General features: G+C 40.1%; 1 protein-coding gene across 1 annotated transcript in view; it reads right to left on the reverse strand.

Moving 5' to 3' along the window:
• The window catches only part of LOC117810455 (amyloid-beta A4 precursor protein-binding family A member 2-like), a 53,346-nt gene extending 42,438 nt beyond the window's left edge, over window positions 1–10,908 (reverse strand). The window contains exons 1-2 of the mRNA XM_034680302.1: window positions 10,777–10,908; window positions 8,526–8,820 (exon numbers count right to left, since the gene is read on the reverse strand). The gene's annotated coding sequence lies outside the window, so the exon portion shown is untranslated. The remainder of the gene's footprint in view (window positions 1–8,525; window positions 8,821–10,776) is intronic.
• Window positions 10,909–19,897: the final 8,989 nt, after the last annotated feature.

The raw sequence follows: 19,897 nt of genomic DNA on the forward strand, positions 1-19,897 counted from the left end.
GAGACCACATGATAGAAAATCAAAAACTAAAAAATGTGTTTGAGTAAGTTCTTAACAATCAATTAATTCATACTCCATTTATTGTCAAGTGCTCATTTTCCTTAGAAGTTTTGTTTGCGTTAGTTATTCAAGGACCGTCGTAAAAGTGCAATACAGGCCTTTCATGGCATTTTTCTGTGAATCAAGAGAATCAAAACAGAGTCACAGTGGTCATATCAGGAATGTTTTCTTTTGATTTTTTAGCAGGGACAGGCTGAATTATTTAACTTAAGATATTACACAAGCAAAAGTGTTAAAGGAGTGAAATTTTGACGATTTTAACACTTGGTATAACCCTGATACCGATATCTGATCGACTACGTGAATTGATCAAAGACTAAAATGTTTTCAGTTTTCGTCGACAAAATGTACTAAAATTATAAAAGGCTGAAAAGACTAAAAAGGGACTAAAACTAACAGGCATTTTCATCTTATGACAAAGACTGAGACTAAATCTAATATAGCCACCAAACTTAAAACTGCACAAGAGTCACTGAACTTTCCAAAGCCATAACCGTCTGCCTCAGACACATAAATCTGCTCTGCTGTGGATTGTACCCACTGGAGGGATCTTCTTTATCGGTATGTTTAATGTGCGTTTTGGTTAGCATCGTGGGTGTGATGTCATCTAGCCAGGTCGCTTGTGCGCATGCCTTGCCTCCAACAACACAAATGCCAGCACTTCAAAGTTAACAATGGGCTGAAATGAAGTGACCCTGTCCCTTCTATATATAGTCAGTGGTTTTAATCATGTAACCGCACGAGAAAGCAAGGGATTTTCACTAAGCAGTAGAAACAATAAGTCAAAATAAATTGATGCCTCTTTTGCACGCAGCACGGTGACTCTACTTGACTTTGCTCAAATGACACTTTCCATACTTTGTTATCTGCTGCAGACAGTGCCAGCTTATCGACAGTAGGGTTCTTAGTTGAACTTTATTGATGTGGTGCATAAAAAGACCACAAGTTTTGTTTCAATCGTAAACCTCACATTGAAATATCTAGGTAACTGCCACTGAATCCTCAACAAACAGGTGCTTTGTGGATCCCATGCAGGGTGTCTGTCCAGTTTCAAGCACCTGATGATTCTAACTAATTAGTGGTCCACAGTGTCTTTTTACGTATCAACCCAGAGAGACAGTCTAGGAACCACGTACCATCTGCAACTTTTGCCGACTGAAACACAAAAAAAGAGAGGTGTTTCAAGCAGACAAGTTGAGTCAAAGCGTGCCATGTCATGCGGTTTAAATTAGACGACAGCAGCGCTGGCCTTCACACTTCACTCAGCACGGTGTCCTTTTGAAAGCACAGGAAGGTGTAAACTTTCCTGAATGCCAGGAAAATGTCTCACAAACCACTTCATGCCTCAACTAGTCACTGCTTCAATATTGATTACTTGAAGGTGCAGGTCAGTGAGTGTGTTACAAAATGTCAAGGGAGTAACTTTGAGTGTTCTCAACTTTTCAAACCAGAAGGGATTTTGACATAAGGACCAGAGGAGCAGGTTGGAGAGCTGTAGTGACAATCAGAGAGGAATATGTCAAACACAACATGCATATCATAAGCAGCTGATGCATGGTGTGTGTGTTAGATTGCTGCTTATCGCTGGCATATTTGTCTTTAAGTAGAAACTACGTTGACTTCAGAGCAAGTGGGACACAAGAATTGAGGGCAATGTGGGAGTGTTTAAAACTGCAGTTCCTTGAGTGTCCACTTGAGGCTGGCTCTGGAAGTATTGGAAACCACATACACACAATTTTTTTTTTTAAAAAGCAGATCTTTACAGGATAAATAAACATGTTCACAGCCTGGTACAAAAATTGAGTTTAGTCTGAATAGCTAATTTCTCTTTTGGCTTACACTTTAGAAACAGAAGGATGACATCACAGATCCATTTATTAAACTGTCTGTGCTCCACATGTATCAACCATAGACTGTATAAATAATGGACATAGTATCCGTGACGTCACCCATCTGTTTCTGAAGCGCTGTTTTGAAGCCAATTGTCGGCTGGTGCCATATTGGAAATGCTGAAGTCGACCTACCTTCTGTTAGTGTCGAGCTAGTGTGAGGTAAAGAGGCTTGATTTGAGCCTCCTCGCTAACAGCTACAGTGTTCCCGCCTGTCAATCAAGTCAGCTGTGCCTCTCATAATGGAAAACTCATAATCTTGATATCTTCAAAACGGCTGCGTTATGAAAATATTCACCCCCCATACAGTGTGTTCTGATTGAGAAATTAGCTATCCAGACCACTTTCGGTTTTTTTTGTACCAGGCTGTAAACATGTTTATTTCTGCTGTAAAGATCGGCTTTGTTGAATGGGTGTGTATGTGATTTCTGGTACTTCCGAAGCCAGCCTCAAGCGGTTACTCAATGAACTGCAGTTTTTAACCCTTTCGCATTGGCTTCAATTCTCCGTTCGGAGGTTGCCGCTTGGTATCAACACACCAGCTGAACCATTCACAGGGCTTCCCAGGTTCCTGTCTCCTCAGACAAAGAGACAACAATCCAACAACAGTTCAAAAACCGGCTCACATATTAAGAACTGTCAAATACAATGGACCAAAAAATGTCAAAACAGCTCACTTCAGCCACAGTGTGACCTGGATTTCTACGTTTTCTTAACCTGTTAGTTCAGAGCCGTAGTAACACGTTATACCCCCCAGCCAAAAGTCAAGACTTCAGCAGCACAAACGCTTGGCCTCTCAAAGACAGATCAAGCCACTTCAGATCGATTCCAGTGGATGAAAGCTATGGGCGATAGCTTTGTTTCTGTATCAAAGCATTCTTTCAGGGGTTTAAAAAAACAGCATGACAGAGGCAGAAACACAGATCACACTTTCAAGGAAAAAGAGAAATCGAACGAGACAGTGCTGTCAAAACAACTTTAGTAACACTGATACGGCTGTCATATTCATGCGTGTGATACTAAAACAATGTCAAGAGCTGGACAACAAGGGCTGACCCAAGTCTTTTCAGGAAATCCATGCATTTATTAAAGACCACTGACTCTAAATGTTATACAGCTTCTGGTTTTGTATATATAGTGAGACTCAGTTTTCAATAGCAACAAATATGTCAGAGAGTTTACACATTATGAATCATTATCAAAGTTGTATACTGTGCAATGATCCTGCAAAACACATTTGAATAGAGAAGGTCAACCTTGTAGATTAATGTCAAATGGAATATTTGAATATGTAATGTGGGTATTTCTAAAGAGCAGCATCAGCATCAGTTATGTGATGGTGAGTCATGTATCCTCACGACTTTGACTAAGATGCTCTAATCAAGCCTACATTTCTACCAGAAAAGCACTCTGTGATCAACGGTGGATTGTGATTAGTCTACTAACGGACCAAAAATCAAAATCAGCTGCTGGCAAGCTGAAAACAAGAACGTTGAAGTCCTTACCGAGCAGACTGAACTGCCAGCGAAGCCGTGCAGTGCAAGACGCTGAACTAAAGGGCATGGCCTGAAATATATTAGATTACAGGGCCATTTCAAATTACCTTATGAAACACAACCAGTAAGGATAGACAGGTTCAGCATATTTTCAATCAGTACATTTAGAGGTGAAGTGCTTCTGTCAGCTCTAAATTCGTTCTCTATTGAGCACTCTCACTGGCCATAACAAAGTTTATACCCAGGTTTTATTCCAGATTAGACTTGACATGGCTGAATTCAAATAAAACGAAAAAGCACTCAAAGACGTCTGCAGAGACTGCACAGGCCTCCAAATCTGATATCAAATTCATTCTTATCCTCCATCCAGATTTGATTTAACAGAGAGAGAATGACCTATCCTTTAAATTGGGATATGAGAATACCTGAGCTTTGTGTTTGAGGAAATTGGACCTAAAAAGGAAATTGAGTCAAAATCCCAATCACAGTAAACTAATAAATGAAAACTAACGTGTGTGCTTTATGTTTCTTTTGATTTAGTGTTGCTTTGTGCTACTGAGCAGCAGAGAGACTGCCTGTAGTGATGATGTCATCCAGAGATAAATCCTCCACAGACGCTGAATAATGGATCAACTCATGGGACAATATGACAGCAGCCATGTGGTGATCTAACCAGGATTGAGGCCAGGGATACATTTTAATTCACGATAAAGCAGACTGCATTTGAAAAAAAATCTATTTGGTTTTAATATCTCAAGAAAAACTATATAAGAGCGAGCTCATAAGGTCAAGTGCCAAAATGTTTTCTAAAAGGCATCAATTTAAGTCGTGATGTTCTGATATTCACTGTGGTGCTGAAATAGTCGGTTCAGCTTTTTAGACAAGAAAATCACTATTCTCAATAAATCTTCATTACAAATACGATCTCAAGGCGCTTTACAACAGAGCAGAACTAAAAAGTACTCTATGTTATATTATTAACAAAGACCCAAAATCAAGACAGGATAAGATCCAGTCCCATCTTACAGACAGGACTCAGTCTGATCTCATCTTAATCCACCATGAGCAGAGCACTTTGCAGCATTTAGCAAATTACAGTGGCAAGGACAAACTTCCTTTAACAGGCAGAAACCTCCAGCAGGACCAGACTTGTGTTAGACAGACATCTGCCTCAGCTGTTTTCTATTTTGATAACTTGGTAATCACTTTAGTCAAGTGTCAATAAAAAATCCTGGTATCAGTGTCGCAAATCTAACTTTTTCTAAATTCCTATATGTGAGCTACTTCATTTTGCTTTGGTGAGGACCATAAAAATATACAATCCTTACCTGTTAAAGTGGACAAGCTTAGTACTACATAGAAATGTCTTATCATGACTATGCAAGACAAAATATGATTAAAAAAAACCAACATTAATATTATCCTGATTATCGTCAAAATATGTTGAAACCAAGCAGCAACCTACAGCCGCAAGAATTGAAGCCAATGTGGAAGCGTTAAAAACTGCAGTTCCTTGAGTGTCCACTTGAGGAACCAGAAACCACATACACACCAATTCAAAAAGGACGATCTTTACAGCATTAATAAACGTGTTTGCAGCCTGGTACAAAAAATGATTTAGGTCTGAATAGCTAATTTCCCTTTCGACACACACTGTACGGGGGGCGATTTTTTTCCTAACGCAGCAATTTCGAAGATATTAAGATTATGGGTTATGCATAATTAGAGGCACAGCTGACTTGATTGGCAGGCGGGAACACTGTAGCTGTTGGCGAGGAGCAAAGCCCGCCTCTTTAGCTCACAATCGCTCGACAGACGTTAGGTTGAGTTCAGCATTCCAATATGGCACCCGCCGACGACTGGCTTCAAAACAGCGCTTCAGAAACAGACGAGTGACCTCACGGAGAATACGTCCATTTATTATACAGTCTATGGTTGAAACATAAATGTACCTGCATTAGAGATAAGACTGTTTGGACGATCTCCTTTATAGGAAAAAAATAAGAAGCAATTTTTAATACAGTATTGGAAGGTCCCTAGATAAATAAAGGATAATTAAGCAATATATAGGATTGTAAGATAAGGGGCAAGTCATTTCTTTTCAATGTTATCAGTATAAAAACACACAAACTCTATGTAGTTCCTTTGCTTTTAATGGAATTTGCCCTCTAACTCAAAAAGGTTAGAATCATGTCTGCATAATTCTCCTTTAATTGACCAACAACATGGTGAACTAAACGCTATAAATTCTGCCTTCCCCCCTTCATTTCTAATGCCTCAGCACGTCTCTGTTCGCAGGTTAACAAAGAGCAACAGTGTGTTTCACAGCCTGTCCTCTACATGCTAAATGCCGTGTTGAACAGAAATTTGCTCTAATTGCTCACACGCAGCTTTTCTACAGCCATACAGGGGTGTCTAACAGCAACTGCAGCACCACTTGTGTTGTGAAAGCCTCATCACAAGTCATTGTTTAAATTGCTTTAATGCCTTTCTAACAACTTTGTGCAAAATGGAAAATAAACACCCACCCTGTATGCTAGCTTCAGGTTTTATGATGATGGAATCTTTGTTTTCGCAAAAGGACAAACCTCCACCCACAACAATATTATGAATAGAGAAAACCAGTGTCAGGCATTTTAAATCCTCTAATGCCTTATCCATAGCCTAAAATATCATATGTGGTATTATACAGTGGATTACTGGTTCCCCTGTGGCACTGACATGTATGACAAAATCACAGATAAACATTCTAGCAAGTGTTTAGATCATCTGACTTGACAGGCCAGTAATCGAATCACACATTTTCCAATATTCAACATCTCTCAGAATTTGTAAAACAGGGCTGAGTCTGTTGCTCTATTCTGTACCCTGCCCTGGAGTCCAATTTAGATTCCTCTGACTGCAGCATTTATAAGATCCCAGCAGACTGCAGGGAGGGCACTTGTCCTTCAGTGCAGGTGCTATACAGCAAACTATCCCAGGCTACGGAGACGCTGAAACAAAGCAAAAGCAAGAGAGTGCAAGAGCCGAGAGGAGCACAGGAGGTCAGGCGGAGAGGAAATGAAAACTTCTCTTCCACACAGCATCATGTACACATGTTTGGTGCTTCCTGTAACGCTTTGTAGTCTTCATCATGGCTCTCCAGAGGCCCTTCACTTTCTCTAATAGCCATGCATTACTCTCCTATATCTGCGCTCATCCTTCACAGCACTGGTCATCCTCAGCAGTGAAACAGCCTTTGTTCTCACCTTCTCCCTGACTGCTCTCTACACCTCACAGTGCAAGCCCCTCATTACATCTTTACTCTACCTCAGTGTTGTTGACCTATTAGAGCTTTACTGAGTTTAGTCCACATTTTTCCTTTTATTTCTCCAGCCTTTTCCTCGTGGTCACACAAGACATCTCTGTGTGCAGAAAAAAAAGTCCACAAATTGGAAGATCAATTACAAAAAGGCTCACACAAGTGTGTGGTTGCTTTTGTTTTAGACCCACTGTCTATGTGTTTACTATCTTAAAGAATAATAAATAACACAATCAAACTAATGTGTACTCTATATTCCAGTGTGTGCTTGCATAGACTCCAGGAGACAATATCACTATCAAAAAAACAGATTTGTACAGTGAATCGGAAAGCTTGGAGATATTATAAAAACTGTAGCCAGTTGATGAAATATATTCCACATGACTGGATGAGGACAGACACTAAGGACGTAACATTGAACGATGCACAGCAGACCCTTACAGCCCTTTCTCGTGCTATCTCTGAACAATGAACAGCCAGACACAACGCCTGTCAGCAGCTGCCCTCCCCTGTGGCTTGGACTGGCACAGGGTGGTACACATCAGGCACTTAAGGATACACAGATCCACCAGAACAACACAGGCTGCAGGGAATTACAACCCAGGTACACAACTTAAAACAGAGCTTTCTGTAAGGGCTAGCATAGTTTGCTCAGTTTTCCACTCTATATGATTCCCCGCCCCAGCTACATGTCACTCAAATGTTAGATCAGTGCAAGGCAATACAAATACCAATCTGAACTGCTGCTTGTTGAGATTGAAATGTTTTTTTGGTTGTAAATTTGTTTCTGAATGAAATGTTTGAAGATTGCTTTGTTATAAAATAACATTATTAATTGCATAATGTTGCCTATACAGTATAAGTTCAAGAGTAGGCAGGATAAGCCTTGGCTTCAGCCTACACCTTTTTTGGTCAGCATGTGATTGGCTAAAATATATATATGGATGTGTATGCATGTTTATGTATGCATGAATGTACTTGTGTGTATATGTATGTATGTATGTGTGTATATGTATGTATGTATGTATGTATGTATGTGTATGTGTACGTATGCATGTACATATCCATATGTGTATAGAATATATACATTTTCTTGATGAGTCCCTCAGTGATTGTTGAGTTTTTTTGCTTTTATTTATAATTTTTACATGGCTCCTATGTTGTGGAGGGAAGTGTTAGTTGTTGATGCAGACCAAAATGAACCAAATCAATCAATTAAATATAGTTTATATATAAAAAGGGTTGTCCATTAAAGAAAATGAGCAGATATCAGAGTATAATCCTATTTCTCTCCACAAAGGAAACCTATTTTACTGTTCATGCCTGAGGTGCTGTTTAATAAGACGATGCAGGCGAGAACTGAACCATTGAGGACATGTGTAAATTAATGACCTTCCTCAACTCATAAGACACCAAAAGGCCTATAGTAATAAAACTACAATCGACAATTTAGGCGTGCACTGGGCATCGATGAATGATCGATAATTGTAAAAGTAGACTTCACAGCAGCTCTTATATTTATAGTGAGTAACCCTTAAAATGCACAAAGAGTAAATAATAAGGTTTACTTTAAAAAGCAATGAGTGTTTTCGGTCCATGCTCACCGTCCTGTTAACAGTGATGGTGAGGAGGACAAATCAACATCAGCGCTGATCAGCATCCATCCTCCTCTCCTCTCCTCTCCTCTCCTCCGGGTGTACGGAGGAAGACTACCGTATCTGTCGATGTTTACCAATGATTACACGCCTTATAATGAGATATAAAAACACAACGACTTACCTGGAGAATGTCATAAGCTGATCAAGTCACCTCCCTTTGAAAATTGTGAGGAATGGTACTGCTGGCTGGTTGCGCATCACTCAGTGTGTGTCTCACCGACAGAGAGCGTATGGAGCACAGAGCCTGACAGCTGAGCCCCGGAACGAGGATAACACATAACGAGCCCACTGCGGTTGTCTGGTCCGTGAAAACACCGCCTGCTCAGAGAGAGCTACCCCACCCGAGCAGCTCCGAGTCCAACCTACCCCACCCGAGCAGCTCCGAGTCCGACCTACCCCACCCGAGCAGCTGCGACCTGCACAGACACACAAAGAGTAACCATTACAAACCCCACTCAGTACACCTTATGGAAAGAAGCAGTAGTAGCACAATCAGCTATTAAAACACGGTCTTAAAACAGAAGCTTTAAATTACAACAGAATCCAATGACCTACATTTTAAAAACATTATATACACAAGTTTATATCTGCTCTCACTTACGAAAAATAAATCAATTTAAACTAAGTATATATATATATATATATATTTATTTATTTATTTATTTTTAATTTTATTTAATTTTTTTTTTTTTTTTAAAGTGGCCCCGAAGTGCAAAATCAGAAAACACTATGGCAAATCAGAAGAAACACTACGGCAATTCAGAAAACACTACAGCAATTAAGCGCCATTGGCTTAGCGGTCTAAGCGCACGCTCCATATACAGAGGCTACATCCCTCATCGCAGAGGTCGTAGGTTCGATTCCAGCCTCGACCGTTTACTGCATGTCCTCCCCCACTCTCTGCTGCCCACACTTCCTGTCTCTCTTCAGCTGTCCTACCCATTAAAAGGCAAAAAATGTCCAAAAATATAACTTAAAAAAAATAAATTAAAAAAACTACAACAAATTAGAAAACACAACAATTCTGAAAATACTACGGCAAACCAAAAAACACTACGGCAATTCAGAAAACACTACGGAAAATGTTAAATATGGTTAATGTCGTAGTGTTTTCTGAATTACCGCAGTGTTTTCTGATTTGTCATTGTGATTTGCACTTCAGGGCCACCTTACTTAGAGGATGGCTGTTTCCGAAACGACCTGCTACATACTACTTACTAATGTAGTAGGCAGTAGGTATTGCCTACTACATACTGCGTTTGAATTTAGTATGTAGTATGACTGTTCTGTCCGATCTGTCATGCAGCATGCTGAGCCAGACTTCGCTGGATTTCCGGTTTCGGAAAGCGGAAGTAAACAACGGCGAAGCCGATAAATAAAATGCTTATTTAGCATCCATTTATGATTTAAAAAGTTAGGAAGTGGTTTATATGTAATTTGATAACTTTCACAGCACCCAAAAACGGATTTCCTCCCGTCAAAAAATGAGGAAAAAGAAAAAGCAGAACGAGCGCTGTGCATTATGGGAAACAGTACGCGAGGCAGACTGGTCCGATGCAAACTGAGATATTTTCCCGTATCAGTAGACATCTGGGGAGTTTTGGCTTACTGCAGATTTTGCTCTTGTTCACATACTACTTACTACATACTGAATTTTGGACATATCAGTACGTACTGCTAGTATAGTAGGCGATTTCGGAAACAGCCTATTTTCAAAAATAGCGACAGTAAGTGCTTCATCTGTTAACAAATTACAGAATAAGATTAATGTTAGTCGTTTAATAACATATTTTAGAAAATTAAAATCAATTGGAAATAAAATTACAAACTAAGGATCAAATTTCACGTTATGTCCTCCATAAGTCATATCTAAATAAGCAGGCATTGCTAATTTTAATTTGGTATTTTATTTTGTAATACCCACCCAACGTCACAACGCTTCACTTTTAAACACCTGCTCCATGATTAGTTCCACCTGTGCCTGATTAGCCTCACCTCAACAGTTTAGCCCATATGCTAGTAGGCTGTGAATCAGCCCAACCTTTTCTCTGTTGTAGTGACCATGCTTGATTTTGTTTGCTCATTTGGACTGCCTCCTAGTTATGACACTGGCCTGCCTCAGCACACAGTAAATAATGTCATATTGTCAAGGAGTCACAATTTCACTGTCACCACTAGCTGTCATTTTGGCCTAGCATGTAACATAGCTTCTAAAGTGGGGTGTTATCGGAGGCTAATGCAAGGAGCAAAGTAACTTAACTAGTTTGCCTGTTTAAAAACATTCTCAATACTTACTCAATACTACTGAAACATTAGTACACAGCCCAAAGCCATGCTCATTATTGCTGTCAATGCAAAAGCAGAACTTTTACCTTTCATTACTCTTCTTGGTTTTGGTTCATCTGTCTAATTCCAGCAAAGCTCTTCACTTAGCAGAAGTCTAATCAGACAGATCAATTGGTAACACCTGTGTGGGTGTGAAAGGCCTTTCAGAGTCTTGCAGGAATCTGAAGAGGTCTGTAAATCCAGAAAGTTAGGTAAAAATTATCTGTAGGAATCTTTTAAGGGGTGGTTTTCAGATTTTCTGAAAATGTTTTCACCCATGTTTTGTATACAGGTGAGAGATCCAGTTCAGATTAACCAGTTCACCTAATTAAAATAGATATGGGAGTACAATTTCTTATTCTCTCCTTCTGTAGAAATATATATAAAAGTTTACTGTAAGCTTCAAGAGTTATCTAGAAAGTCTATTTCTAGAAAGACATGTTTCTGTTTGGTCTGATTTGTTAGAATCACAGTGGGTCAGCCTTGGCTTTGTTTTATCCATGCTGAGAGAAATGTATTGCATTTATTGTCATAGAAAAACTAAACTTAGAAATCAGCTTGCTTGACAAGACAGATTGCCTGAGTCTTGGATGTCAGGTATATGCCTGCACTGCCATCCAGTGGCCATACATTATCATTACAACTGAATAAAGCACCACGAGCAAGATCACAGATGGACGTGTTAAATCCACAAATGCCACTGAGACCCACAGTAATCCTCGAGACAAGCAGCAGCTTTATGTGACCATAATTGATTCTTAGAAACTATTAAACTGTTAATGTACTTGTAAGAGGAAAATGTATTGCACTTTAATCTGGATTATTTGATAACCACACAAGGGTTCAAAATGTGAGGAAGACTTGAATGTGTTTGTACAGCAAGATACTGTGACACCTCTCAAACAGGATGTAAAGGCTGGGTAAGGTAGAAATGAATTGTATTCAGTATGATAGACAAACACTGTAGGCTGTCACTCAGTACACACACAGAGAACTGGATGTTCCAGTAGATGTGGTGTAGGCAATTAATGTTAAATCCTGTCACTTCTTAGTGAACATTTTTATACATAATGTATCTGTCTTTTTTTATTCTTTGTTTTTAGTTATTCTAAATTGGATATAGTGGAGGAACTCATTGCATGTATGAAAGGAAATAGAGGATAAATTCTGTTTGGATATTTCATTATCTCACTTGAACTAAGCACTAGGTTTGTAAATGACCACCACATTCTCCCTTTAAAAGGTATCATTTACAAAAAGGAATATTCATCAATAACTAAAGCTTTTTGATCCTACTAGCTGTTTAAAAATTCTACAAAGATATAATTATTTGTTTTTGACACTTCTGCAGGTTTGGCTTTTGTTGCTGTTGCATGTTATTCAAGAACTATCAACATGCCGTCATCATTTAATAATTTCATATAATTTCTCTAAACTGTGTTACAATTTGTGCTGTACCTCCAAAGCAATAGAGGGCAGTAGTGAGCAAGTACTGGTGGACCTTTTTAATATTACAAAAGAAGGACTCTTGTGCAACTGCAGCCACAAGCTGCAGGATTAACACAGTTCATCTTTCAGATTTGCATTCATTTATGTACATATAAGCAATTAACAGACCTTGAACTAACAGGTTGATGAAAACACAATTTGATAGTTATAAAAAAATTACTTAAATGTATTTGATGTGTTTATTTTTTACAATACTGTAATGTTGTGTGCTTGTAATGCAGTATGGAAATCAACTTTCAGAAGGCCCATGATCTGAAAGTTATTGGTCTTATCTGATCTTATTATCTCATTAAAAAAACATTAACCATTTTAAAAAATATGCAGTGAATATTTAGGATTAACAATAAACAGAAATGGGCTCCTATGGAGGTCGACTCTTGCTGGTTCTGGGGTCCACATGTTGAAGCTTCCTTCAGCAAGACACTTAACCCCCTCCTGACAACATTTATCCATGTTTTATATCTATTACAAGCATGCAGTCACCTTCTGAAAATGTGACTTGATTGACAACACTGACCGGTGTGTGCTCTCTAAACCTCTGATCATCCTCACTGAAACTGCTCTGAATGCAGCTCTGCTGTTGAACCAGCTCCCAAAGCTTTAACATTGATTTTGTTTTCATCAGAGAAATCTATTGCCTGGTATTTCTGTCTTATGGTGGAGCTATCTTTGTATTTGAATGATTTTTCTCACTATAGTTCATTCCCTACAGTTTCAGAATCAGAATCAGAATCAGCTTTATTCGCCAGGTATGCTTCAACACACAAGGAATTTGACTTTAGTAAACTGTGCTCTCTTTGTACAAGGCATAAGAATAAGAATAAGAATAAGAATAAGAACTACAATAAAAAATAAAATAAAAAATATAATTACAATAACCTTAGCTATAAATACAAGAAACAAAAAATAGGCTTGACTAATATGTACAGGCTAAAATAATATGATAAAGTGCAGTGGTGAGTTGCAGAGGTAGTTTTTACATTATAAAAATAGTAGTTAAATAGTACAAAAAATAGAAATATGGAATTCTGCTTGGAGAATTGTTGCATTGTATATCTACATGTGTATTTACATAGAGTATTTATCTGACAGATATGACACTGTTATGGTTTAGTGTTCATCAGAGTGACAGCCTGGGGGAAGAAACTGTTCTTATGGCGGGTTGTTTTGGCGCACAGTGATCTGTAGCGCCTGCCGGAGGGGAGGAGTTTGAAGAATTTGTGTCCAGGGTGTGAGGGGTCAGCGGTGATGCTACCTGCCCGTTTCCTGGCCCGGGACCGGTACAAGTCCTGGATGGGGGGCAGGTCGACACCGATGATTTTCTCTGCAGTCCTTATAGTCCGTTGCAGTCTGTGTTTGTCTAGTTTGGTTGCAAAGCCAAACCAGACAGTGATTGAGGTGCAGAGAACAGACTGGATGATGGAGGTGTAGAGCATGATCAGCAGCTCCTGGGGCAGGTTGAACTTCCTGAGCTGACGCAGGAAGTACATCCTCTGCTGGGCCTTTTTTCTGATTGTGTCTATGTGGGAGGTCCACCTCAGGTCCCGGGAAATAGTGGATCCCAGGAACCTGAAAGAGTCCACAGTAGACACAGTGCTGTGTTTCCCCCAGCATCAAGAAAGCTTAAAGTTAGATAATCAAATGTATAAAGACAATATTTGGATCTCAAGGTTTTAAAATGTATGATATGTATTTGTGCAGTTACTGCCATACAGCAGTTCTACATTAGTTTCAATTGTCTCTCCAAGAAACTGTGATTATATGTCACTAATATGAAGTAACACAGACACCATAAAGACTTGTAAAGGTGGGGAAGGAATTACACCAAACACTTTACTGAAAGGTTTCATCTCACTTAACTTAACGGCCATTTAGTCACATTCAGAAACGGAAGAATAAAAAAATCCTTATTTGTTGTTTTTTCTATATTTCTTTCACAACCATGATTAGCCTTTATATTCTTTCCTAGTATGAACTTTCTCAAGTGAATTAACTTTACTTGAACCAATTTGAAAGTTGTATTTTTCTCCATCCTTTCTCTTTTGAAGTTTATTGGAGTGATCTGATCTCTGTGGCAAAAAACACGACAAAAAAATCAAATAAGGAACAGCTTGAAGGCTTCAAGATTACTGCTCCTCAGATGCTTTATGTTAGAAAGGAGGTTTCATAGGCCTTGAAAGCATCCAGACATATTACTACTCCTGCTTGTTGACCTCCACAGAATCTTACAGGTTTTTTTTCGAGGAGTCAAAGGTCGTCTTCATTTTTTTGGCAGTTTATTGATGTTATAAAAACCCTGACCTTGCTGCTAGAATCCTTCTATAAAAAAACAACAGATAACCCAGGTCGGTTTTATGACCCCTCTTGAGAATGAAAACCAAAGTTGTCTGGACACTTAAACTGTCTTCATCCAGTCTAAAGACAACTTTTCAAGTGAATAAGCTCAGCAATAACTTTGTCTTGTGTCATTTGACTTGTTCATTTATATTTTGTAGCAGTGCATCATTTCATGCCTAAGATTGTTGTACATTAGCTGAGCTGTGTTGCTATTAAACTCATAGAATCGTTGCATCAAATGTGATATAATGGCTCTAAAATGATCCCACAACTGTGAGTGCTCGTAAACCTATCTGTGTTGTTTGAATAAAGCGACATCCCCGCACACTGAGCAAATCTTTGTGCAAAAATTATGCAATGTCATTGAAAACCTCCGGAGGATTAAAGCATGGATCAAGTTTCTTGATGAATGTATTGTTTTGAGTTCAGAGAAGACTCTGTGACAGAGTAATAAATATTCATGACAAAGATTGAGTGAAAAGGAGGGTGTGCTCGTGAGGAAGAGAGCTGATGCAATGAGAAGTTTGGAACAGGAGAAGCTGTTTTTGTCTCATACAGAGAAGGAAAGCATAATTATTCAGGAATGAATGCACTGTCTGTGTAATGGATTGTTTTCCAGCCATGCCATAAAACAGAACCAGAAAGGCTGCAGATAGACGATCTGCTTTGTACAGAGGTACAGAAATCACACAAGATGTCAGAGGTGCAATCACAGGAAAGGTGTCAGACAGAAATGTGAGTGACAGAACAAAGAAGCCAGGGTGTTACTGAGAGTCAATAAAGCAGAGCACTGAACTGGTGCTGAGCTATAACATACAGCTACACAAGATAAGGAGGGGGCAAATTGAAAAATGTTCTCTCTTCAGAAAACTATCCTTATTTACTTACAGACAGTGATTTCATTTGACTGTGATGATTAAATCAGATGCGTTAGTACAATATTTAGCAGTTTTGGAAAACTGCATCTTAAGGGAGAATAAGGCTGTGCTATGAAAATGATTTGAGCTTTGTATCACTTTGAAATCTTTTATATAGGGTCATATTCAAGTCAACTCAATTTGATTTATGCAACATAAATTCTCAAATATATCCATCCAATAATCTGCACCATATGTGAGACCCTAATCTCAAACCTCCAAATCACAAGCAAGAACTCCTCTGAATCACACTTCCTTGGTAAAAAAGTGAGAAAGCATGGGAACATGATGGACATGTAACAGATTTTAGTCTGAATAAATTATATTGCAATAATCGACCCGCTATCAGTTCTTAGTCATTATGTTTCTAAAAGAAATTCAATTCATAGTAAAATACAAAGCCAGAGCTATGGTTGGAAAGTGGTTGAAGATGTTTTGAGTTGAACCAACCTCACAATCCTCTGACATGTCTTAATCTTTGTTCACTTTATACACTTTTGTCCTCTTTTTCTGCCACTGCTGCTGAAACATTTAATACAGGACAGATTTAGAAACACCCGTCTGTGAAGGAGGTTAAAATTACTCAGCTACTTCTTATTTTGACCCTTTCCTGTCTGTTATTTTTCCCAGCCTACAGCATTGGATGGGAAGAATAATTTCCATCAGCATCCACCTGACTGCCACTGAGTGATGTCCAACACTAGAGACCGCCAGTGAGCCGTGTTCCGCGCGTGACTCTGGGCGAACGTGAATGGTGAGTAAATGTGCCTCCTTATCGACTGTACAGGCCTGCTGGCTGTAATGGCATGATGGTTAAAATGAAAGCTCGCAGGCTGCTCATGACATTGACACCAATCAAAAGCTTGATGGAGGAAAACCACCTGAGCCAGAGGCTCAACTTGGGTGGGCTGTGCGTAAAAGGTGCGCAACTGAGGCTTGCTCATTGATTCCATTGATTTAAAAGGTTCTTTTGTGAAACAACAAATTATTGTTGAGCTGAAATTGTACTATAGATATTACTGAAATTAAAGCAGTTCACATAACCAAAAGTGTCTTATTCAACATTCTCCTGCGCTCTTTCCATCTCTCAGAGTAGCGGCAGGCTTCTGTGCTGAACTGTAGACACCAACAGTACCGGCTGTCTGTCATAACTAGCACTATAAGCAGTAAGGGCGTCTGCCTGTCTATTTCATGGTCACGTTTGTTTCTGTTCTATTGCAAATATGAGCGATATTGTGCTTTATGGGAATGGTGCGTCTGGGTTTCATAATTTCTTTCTGTCAGATTTCCCTGTGAGCCGCACATCAATGTGTAGTTTCGATGTACAAGTGTGCGTAAAATGCAGCTCAAAGACGGGAACCTCTGGTGAAATGGTCAACAGCGCTTAGGGCGCGCGGATCCTTCGCCGCCTCAGCTGAGTAGACGACCTCCTACCGACTTACTTCACGTCACCCCGCCCGTCTGCCTGCCGTCTCCTCCCTGAAACCTTTCCTGCGACCATCCCCTTTGAGCGCCTCTGGGCTGAGAAAGAAAACACAGACTGAGAGAGACAGAGGGTGAAAGTGGGAGAGTCAAAAAATCCACGCAGACTCCCAGCATCACCTAGACTACCTGCTCCAGCACAACGAGGGGAGGAGGACGCACAAGTGCAGGCGCGTCCATGCGTGCCAGCCGAGCAAGACAATAAGCGGGCAAAGGACCACAGATCCAAAATTGGAATAAGAGTTTATCTGGAGAACTCTTTGGAAGAAGGCGCAGCTGTGCTTCAAGACCAAGACAGCCTAAATGAGTACATGCTGAGAGGAGCCATGCATCTCAACAGAGAAGAAGATAACAGCAAAGGTGAGCAAAAGATTTCAGCGGCCATCAGTGGATACATTTTTAATCCAGAGTGTGTGTATGTGTGTATAGTTCAAAGCTCTCGCGTTGGTTGCCAGATGCCCTTGAGTTTGCCATGTTGATGTCAAGTAATGAAACTGGGAGGTCATTCCAACAAGCTGATGGTGCCTGCTGTGCTGCTTCTGTTGTTGCCTGTCTGCCTTTCACCAAAACGCACAGAAAAGCCTCGCGCGGCAGCAAAGAGGGCTGTTGCATACACCCCTGTCTGTCAGACAACCACTTGGGCACTTGTTGTGCACAATGTGGTCGCTTTTTGCACGAAGTAACCGGAGCATACATGCACAAGGTCATCCATGCTCGGTCATACTGATGAGCAGCCCACCGTGTTTGTGTAGCTGTGAGGTGCGTGTGTTTGTAATGTCTGTGATTGAGTCGCCACTGTTGTGTGTGCGTGTGTGTGTGCGTGTTTGTGTGTGTCCTCCGCTGTGGTCGGAGGGGACAATTGGAGAGCAGACGGTGTGTAATGACACGAACCTTCCATCAGGACAGGTAATGATGATGCCCCAACCAGAGCCACGCGGGGTATTTTTACTTCCCATCTCTGAGCTGAGGTCGAGGTCACTAACACCTGATGCTGAGGAAGACTTGCATCTGACTGTCTGAAACCATGACGCAGCGTGTGTCTCGTTTCAAAAAAAAATGTTTTACAAACTTGTTTTTTTATTCACCACACCCACACGGAGTAAGTTAAGCTCCATGTTAATGACAGATAAGCAGCATGGTCACAGTCAGTGTTTAACACTGAACTTGATTTAGATTAACTAATTTTGCATTCAACTGTCAGAGCTCTCCATGTGATATCAGCAGAGCAGATCTGGACAGAACTCTGTTTGTTTTTTGGTTAAATAGTCAGACCTCTGTCAAACTGTAAATCTCTCTGTAAACTCTGCTTTTCTCTCCTCTTAGCAGCATGCTGATAATGATGTGATATTGCTGGCAAGGGAATACATTTCATTTTTTATGTGCAGCTGTCAAGCTTTATGGGCAGCTAACATCTTTGTTTTTAGCAGCTAAGACATGCTGTTGAGAGAGGAGTTCCCCGTGTGGTGCCCTGCACGCTGACACTCCCATCCTCCCTTATCCAAAATGTCTTTCGACCTCATCCCCAGATATCAAATTCACCAGAGACAAAAGATGAGTCACCATCTGCAACTAGTGATTTCCTGATTACATGACAGGCATGTGTGTGTGTTTCTGATAGAGAGAGAGAGAGAGAGAGTGTGTGTGGTGTGTTTGTTTCAGAGTGAGAGACAGAGAGTGTGAGTGTTCATGAGAGTGAGAGGCAATGTGTGAGAGAGAGGTGTGCAAGTCAAGAAGCATTAGTGAGGAGGTGAAAGATAGCAGCACAGCTCCAAACCGAGCACGGGTTTTATATTTTCAGATATTTTTATATGCAAATTAAAATGTTGGACACTTTAAAATGTCTTTGCGGATAGAATTTGATCAACAACATAAGAGGGAACACTGCTACCTTTGCTAGTGACATACAGGTAGCATTCATGATAAATCCTGATTGGTAAAGCAGCATCACCACAGCCAATCATAGAAATATTTCTTATTGAATAACAGCATTTGAATTACAGGAAACCTCTCCCAATTAAGTGTATTTAAATAACTTTCTACATCTCAAATGTAGAGAGTTTATTTGGAAAAAGTATAACTATTAAGGGGTGTCTGTTAAGCTCAGGTTAAAGCTCCCCATGCACAGAGGTTATACTCCTCCCTGTGGCAGCTGCAGGTTTGACTCCTGGCCACAACCCTTTGCTGCACGTCATCTCCCACTCTCTCCTCCCCATATTTCCTTTCTCTCTTCAGCTGTTCTATCCAGTAAAAGCCATTGCCCCCCAAAAATAACTCAAGAAATATACCACATAAATGTCAAGCTGATGGATTGAAAGGAGGTGTGGGGGAGGACATGCAGCAGAGAGTCAAGGCCGGCAGTGGAAACAAGTGACCTCTACGATGAAGACTGTAGCTTCTGCATACGAGGCGCACGATTTAACCGCTAATGCAAACTAGCGCCCCGCTGTTTGTGTTATGTTTCAGATGTTTTCAAAATTTGACAGTTGTTTACAACCTTTTCAACCCTCGTAAATAACATTGTTGGTGTTCATGTATTAATTATAATTTACAGTAGATCACACGCCTCTCCGCCTCTTCATGAATAAATCAAAGGTTATGACATTTATAGAAGCTGGGGATTTCAATAATGGGTCGTTTATTGCCATATTTTTGTTAAATTTATAAAGAGGTAGAGCTGACAGCCATATATCATACAGCTAACAGATAAATGACGTCCCCTGTACAGGTGATGTGATGGATCCATCCATCCATCCATTATCTTGACTGCTTATCCCGTTAGGGGTCACGGGGGGCTGGAGCCTATCCCAGCTGGCTTCGGGCGGAAGGCAGGGTACACCCTGGACAGGTCGCCAACCTATCACAGGGCTAAACTCCCCAGTCAGAGATATGTTATTCCATTGAAAGCATAAATCTGTTATTCTGA

The sequence above is a fragment of the Notolabrus celidotus genome, chromosome 3 (assembly GCF_009762535.1).
Source record: "Notolabrus celidotus isolate fNotCel1 chromosome 3, fNotCel1.pri, whole genome shotgun sequence".
Classification (NCBI taxonomy): Eukaryota; Metazoa; Chordata; class Actinopteri; order Labriformes; family Labridae; genus Notolabrus; species Notolabrus celidotus.